The sequence below is a fragment of the Octodon degus genome, unplaced genomic scaffold (genome assembly GCF_000260255.1).
Source record: "Octodon degus isolate 3935 unplaced genomic scaffold, OctDeg1.0 scaffold00021, whole genome shotgun sequence".
In the NCBI taxonomy this organism is placed as follows: Eukaryota; Metazoa; Chordata; class Mammalia; order Rodentia; family Octodontidae; genus Octodon; species Octodon degus.
The window spans coordinates 22052246-22059098 of record NW_004524597.1 but is presented as its reverse complement, the minus strand read 5'-3'; positions in this window follow the sequence as shown (position 1 = coordinate 22059098).

The following is a 6853-nucleotide window of genomic DNA, read 5'->3' as shown; positions in this document are numbered from 1 at the left end:
GTCTGGCTTAGGTCTGGCTGCTGTGCTCAGCTCCTTCCTGCTGCGGACCTGGGCTAGTACTGGGTCTGGGTGTTCCCGGAAGTCCGCAGCAATTCCTATGCATCGGGAAGGGTGGGGACGTACGGCAGAGTGGTGTGGGGCGGCCCGAGGGGATGGGAGAGGGTCCTGCCCACGCTGAGCCTGGGCTGGGACTGGTCTCGCCGGCGCAGGGTAGCAGGAAGCTCTCCACACACTCACCGGACCTTGGCTAGGACTGGGTCTGGGGGTTCCTGGAAGTCCCCAGAAATTCCTACTTGGCGAGAGGGGTGGGGAGGTACGGCAGAGTGGAGGGGGGCGGCCCGAGGGGGTGGGAGAGGGTCCGTCCCACACTGTGCCTGGGCTGGGACTGGTCCCGCCGGCACAGGGTAGCAGGAAGCTCAGGGATCACATTTTGATCCCTGGCATCACCTGCCATGTAGCCCCACCCCCATAGCAAGCTGAACCAACAATAGAGTCTGGACTGTTTACATGCCTATAATCTCAGAGATAGGGAGGCTGAAAGCAGGAGGATCACCATGAGTCTGAGCTGTGTTCTGAGACCTTGTAACAACCAAATACATTTAAAAAAAAAAGAAGAAAAAAAAATTTAAAAAATCATTATGCAAGCTAAAAGAAGAGGAATCATGGGATGGTTTACATAATGTTAATTCACCTTTTACCATATACTAATAATAATCTTAGAAAATAACATGTTAGTGTATCAGAGATGTGGAAGTATTGAAAAGTTGTTGTGCAAACTTAACATCTTATTTTTCAGCAGTATGTTATGCTCTCTGAATTAAGATGAAATACAGGACCTGATTTTCTAGAACTATAGTAGGTTGGTCTGGCCATAAAGGGTGTAACTGGGAGTAGCACCTTTCCATACTACACCTGATTACTCACTTGAAAACAATCAGCATCTCACTCTTGTGCTTTCAAGGTTTTCTCAGGAGAAGAAAGATTCCATCTTGGGAAACCACACATATTCTACTGAGCTGAGAAGTTGAGATTGCCAGTTGTCTTGTTTTGGTCTGTACTTGATCCAGTATAAAAGCAGCAGAGACACTCTGTTGAAGCAGCAATTAATCCCCATTACCAAAGGGACATGGTGTGGTTACTGCACATGGCGTGTGAAAGCATGTGTCTAAAATGCAAGGCAATCATCTGAATCCTGCAATCAATACCACAGTGGTTAAATCTAGTTAGGGTTGTATCAGCCATGTGGGAACAGGGCATATGCAGTTCAGACACCCCAGAAATAAAGAGCGGCATCATATATAAGTAATAAAGGATGTTTGACTTCAGTATTAGCTGCAATAGTGCATCAGATAGACAGCAGAAGAGTGAAGTCATAAGGAGTAATGGCAGGCTGTCTCCAGTTGCAAAAACTGAGACTGCATATGTGTGTTTTTGCCTTGATTTATTAACTATTTATTAGTATTTACTATTTTACTACTTTTAAAAATCTTTTCCAGTACTTTCTATAACATGGATGGTGGTTGTTATTATTAAGATAAAATTAGGGCTGCATAAGAAGAGAAAGGAATATCTTAAATGGAAGGATGTACTGATCTTAAGATGTGGCTGTTACTCAAAGTACAGAAAAGTAGTTGCATTTTTATTTGCATAAGGAAAAAGTGGATGCACTATGCAGTGAAAGGCAAGTTATCATTTACTTACCCATTCCCTCATTTTTTTACATTTAAGTAGCCAGGTACTACATTCCAAGTAGAGTAAGAAGTACTGGTGGTATCACAGTTAATAAAATCCAGTTTCTACCTTTATGGTTCTACATTTCAGTGGGGAGAGGAGACAATAACTACCATAAAGGGGGAAGAGCTATTGTGTGCCTGAATGACCCTGAATGTCTTATGAGCAGGAAAGAAAGAAAGGGAATTCCATGGGGAAGATGGGAGGTTGAGGGGATGCAGCTGGAATGAGTGGGTGGTGACAGTGGTCACAGATCTGGTGACACCTGAAGTCACATGCTGAAGAACACAGGGAAGGAGCCCTGCAAATACAAGGGAAGATGTTCTGGGAGAGGGCAGGCAGCAAGACTCCAAGGCCCAAGTGTGCTCTACACCCTCAAGTGATGACTAGAAAGCTAGCCTGGAAAATACAGTGGAGCATGGGTAGGGTGGGAGAAGGGCATTGGCTTAGAAATTTAGAGGGGACCCAGATAGCTGCTTTTTAGTCACTCTGATGATGTTAGGTACAAACTGCAGACAGTGAGTCTTAAGCAGAGGATTTATTGCTGTTGCTCACAGTTAGTAAAGGTAAAAATGACACACATTACCTTAGCAAAGGGATGGTCCATGGTAGATGTCACTGACTGACTTATTTAACATCATCCCATTCATATCCTGTTGAGCTTTTTGTTTGTTAAAATGCTCTCACCCACAATTTCCCACTCAGGTTTTGTTATGATTTGTGTTTAGTTGTCCCCTCAAAACGTCATGCAATCATGGGGCAGGCCTCTAGAGTTTGTGATTAACTGGTGATCTACAGGGAATATGGGTGTGATGCTGGGATTATGGGTGTGAGTGACCTTGACCTGGGGTAGATACTGTGCATTGGAGTGTAAGGAGGAGAGAGAGGCAAGCTACCTGCCTGAGCTGCTGCCAGTCCCTTTGCTCTCTTGCTCTTTGCCACTGCCATGAATTGCTGCTCTCTGTGCTATGTGCCACTCTGCCTTGTAGCCAGCTGAGTATGGACTGAAGCCTCCACTGACCATAAGCTAAACAAACCTTTCCTTTCTTTATTTTGGATGTTGAGTATTTTGTCCCAGCAATGAAGGAAGAGTAATTGAGGCAGGTTTGCGTAAAGCTCTGTTTGGGGATGAGGTTTCATTTGTGACATTTGTGTGCATGCATGCAGAGACTGAGTTTGGAGCTGTTTCACCTGGGGAAGCTATGTCTCCTGAGGTGACAGTGCAGACTAAGGAGGAGCTTTGGTGTGTCCCTGGGGACATCAGCTATGACAGGGGTATTTAGACCCCACAATTAGGTCTCAGGCAGCATGTTATTAGAGGCTGAGAGTTATGCTGGTGCATTTCTCATCCTTAGATTCCACTGAACGCCAGATCTTCCATCAGCAAGCAGCTCTCCTTGTGTATCCTGGTCTCCAGTCCGCAGCAGAGGTCATGCTTGTGAAAGCACCAGTTGAACAGAGTGCTCCTAACTATTCCTGAACAGCAGTGCCCCACACAGGGAAGTTCTGTGGTGTGGTTCAAGTGGTTATGCCTGGGGATTCCACCAAGAATCTGTTTTCCAAGATCTTACAAGGATTTCGGAACCACTTGATACCTTAGGCTTTTTAGCTAGGGTCTTTCTATTGCTTGAGATCAAACCCTGGAATAAACAAAGGTGCTGAAGGCTTGTTCATTCCTGAAGATGCTGTATGTGTTGTACTCAGGATCTGTGCCCACTGAAGCCAGTCCAAAGATTTTAAGTGAAAGAGAAAATCGAAATGTCCAAAGAAGTAGGATTTGAACACATGGTACAACGTGACAATATGGAGCATCAAAGCTAGTAAGAAGAAAAGAAATTACATTAATAAACTCTCAGGAAAAAATAAATTACGTAGCTTAGAGTAAGTTAAGAAGAATCTTTACTGGCATGAATTCCTGAGCTTTGCACAAAATAATGTAATTTTTCTAAGCCACAACAGTGTTATGTCTAGTCAGATGTCCAGATTTTGGTCTTTGATAGTCTTCTTTAACTACTTTTAAAGCTATTCTTGGGGAATAGCTATTGCTATATTTAGAAAAGACATACTCTACATAAGTCTACAGAATCATATATTTGTCAGTAATACATGTGTTTTTACAATCTCTTTTGGTTAGTAAATGAAAAGATAAATACACACATCCAAGGAAAAAGAAACCACTAGAAAATTGGTAGTGTCAAACTGAAAACAATAGTAAAATTAGGAAAGGCCCATAGTGACACTAGCAGAAGACAAATATTAATTGTACAGTATTAGAGAAAATCTGGGTAGAACTTCATCCTGTTTGTCAACTAACAAGTTTCATAATGTTGGAAGAAGGTGCAGATTTCTTAGTCTGAAATGGGAGACTTCGTCACTCCCAGCATGGCAGGTATCACTTTTATTCTGTCTGATGAGGCCCCCTTTCTCCCCAGAGCCCACGGAGCAATGTTGGGCCCAGACACACATAGCATGCCCTGTCCTGGGTCATAGCTGAGGCTCCTGGTATTAGGAATTCTTCATTCTTAAAAGGGACTGCTAGTGAACTCATCTAACTTCTGCCTCAGTAGACATGATCTTAAGTGTCTCGGTGGGTAACAAATCTGACTTCTGTTCCATGGGAATTACATATCTCTGCTTCCACAACTGTCTGCTCTGCTATCCTCATTATAGGACTTTTCCAAACAAAAATTAATTGAAGATATGAAAGAATGTCAAGGAGAATTATCTTCCAAATAGGACACACTTGCAACTATGTGTGATTTGCCATGAAGATGAAAAATTCAAATTAGCCATTTGTTAAAGAGGGGTGACATGGACCTATTTATTTACTTATTTATTTATTTATTTATTTATTATTTATTTATTTATTTTTGCCATGAGTGAGAATAGGATCACTGACAGGACCCAAAAGCACTTTTCCACTGAACTACATCACCTGATCTTTTTTTAAAAAAGTTTTATTTTGAAGCAGATTTTACCTAAATTGTTTGGACTGGGACTACCAACTCACACTTTCCTTGCAACTTCCCCAAAATCTGGGATTCTTACAAGCATGTGCTACTATGCCTGGCAGCACGCTTTGTTTTATTTGATTTACAGAATCCTTTCTCTTTCTGGATAGTGCAGTGTTTGCTTTAGGTTTTGGGGGCATTTTGCCTGCTGTGCTGTTATTGTGGGAATATGGACTTTTGTATTAGAAGGAGATTAGGAATACACTTCAGTGGAGTCTAAATTCTAGAGTAGTGATGGCTATCATACCTAGAAAATGACTCAAACAATTAACAGCTCTCACCGGAAGATTAGGGGCTTACTTCTTGGCAGAACAACTGTACTGGGAGCAGGTAGACATGATTTTGGAGTCTTATGGAGGTAATGTAGTTGCGTGGGACATTTGAACAGGAGGCAGGAGACACAGTGTACCCCACATGATGGCAAGGTGCATGCTTCTACTTAGAGGAATCATCCATTGTCCCGTTATTCTACATCCATTTAAATCCATGCCCCTCTGAGTACCTGGAGATATGAGAAGTCTGTATATCTTTCTGGGGATTGCTTTTTTTTAAACTTTATTTAACCATAATTTCAATAGTCTTTGCTATTAAAGTAACTTTATGTGCACTGATTGTATCTATTGTGTTTGGTCTTTTTCTTTGAAAGATAATGCCATGGTGTTAGGCTACACATTCTGAACTCTAGACTGTCTGTGTTCTATGCTCAGTGCTTTGTATCTCCACATCATCATTCATCCCACACACCATTAATCTCCTTGTCACTAGGACACAAAATCATCTGTGAGACCTTGCAACACCAATGGTCTCCTAAGAGATAACAGAAAGAGAGAAAGAAGAATGTTATTTAGTCTGATTTCCTGCTGACCTTTGTGCAAAGGCTCAGGACAAAGATCATTTAGGAAACTGGTGTGACTAGGACTTCCTTGATATCTCAGGGTGAGAGGCCTGTACACAGAAGAGTCACATACTAGTCATCTTTGTGGAAGTTGACCAGTAAATAGATCAAATAATAGTAATTCCAAAATAAGAGAATGTTAATGTGGTGACATTATACTGAAACATCCTTCATTCTTTTCTATTGTATCTTTTTTCTTGACTTTTAAGACAGAGTACATTTTCTCTTTCTAGATGACAAGGCTACTTTTGCTTTCTAGCAAGAGTGTTGATTAAAAAGTTATCCCTACAGGGTTATGATAAATGTGTGATTGAGAGCTGGCCCGGAAAAGAACTTGATTTCAATATTATCTTCTTTCTCTGAAATAAGGTATAAAAATATAACTTTGGAAAAAAGAATATCTAGCTCACAAACAAAAGGTTACTTGAATTTTTAATGTACTTTTGTAGACAAAGAAATCAGACTTTGAAAACATATGCAAATAGTCTCATGAAAGCCAAAGAACTAATTTTGTTACTCGTGTGTTGAACTGGTTGAATATAAAAGGAAGAGAGGTGAATGATGACATATCTGTGAAATGACAAAGGTTACCAAGAGAAAAGAAGAACTTGCTACCAAGTCTGTGACATTTGGCAGGACGAGACTCTGGGAAAATTACAGGTCCACTGCTCATAAGACACAGGACCACAAATAAATTACTCTTCTGTACCTCCGTTTCCTTATCTGAAAATGGGTGTTATTTCGTTTTGAAAAGGAAGATGTCCTCCACTGGTTACTGTAGATACTAGATAAATAAGTCCATGTCAGGCAATCAGGACAGTTTACATAGAATATTTCTATATCTTTTACAAATGTTTAGTAATGTTGATTGAAAAATGAGGCAATGAGAGGGAGAATATCTGTGCTCAGAACAAAGCTTGGCTTTTTGAGTATGGCTATATGTTTTATGTGTTTCCTACAAATTTGCATTTTCTAATAGTGAGATATTTTATTTAAACCAGAAGGAATCAAAATAAGTGAGTAGAACAGTATAGAATTTCAAAGCCAAATTGTGCTTACCAGTAAAATAGCAAAGAAGTGGACTGTGGATCTTTGTATTTTTGTTTTGGACATGTGGTCATATGTAATAATACTGAATATTAAAAATAATAATACTATTGAATGTTGAAAATAATTGGTAATAGAAGCACTTTCCTCATGTTCAGTAGCCCACAAA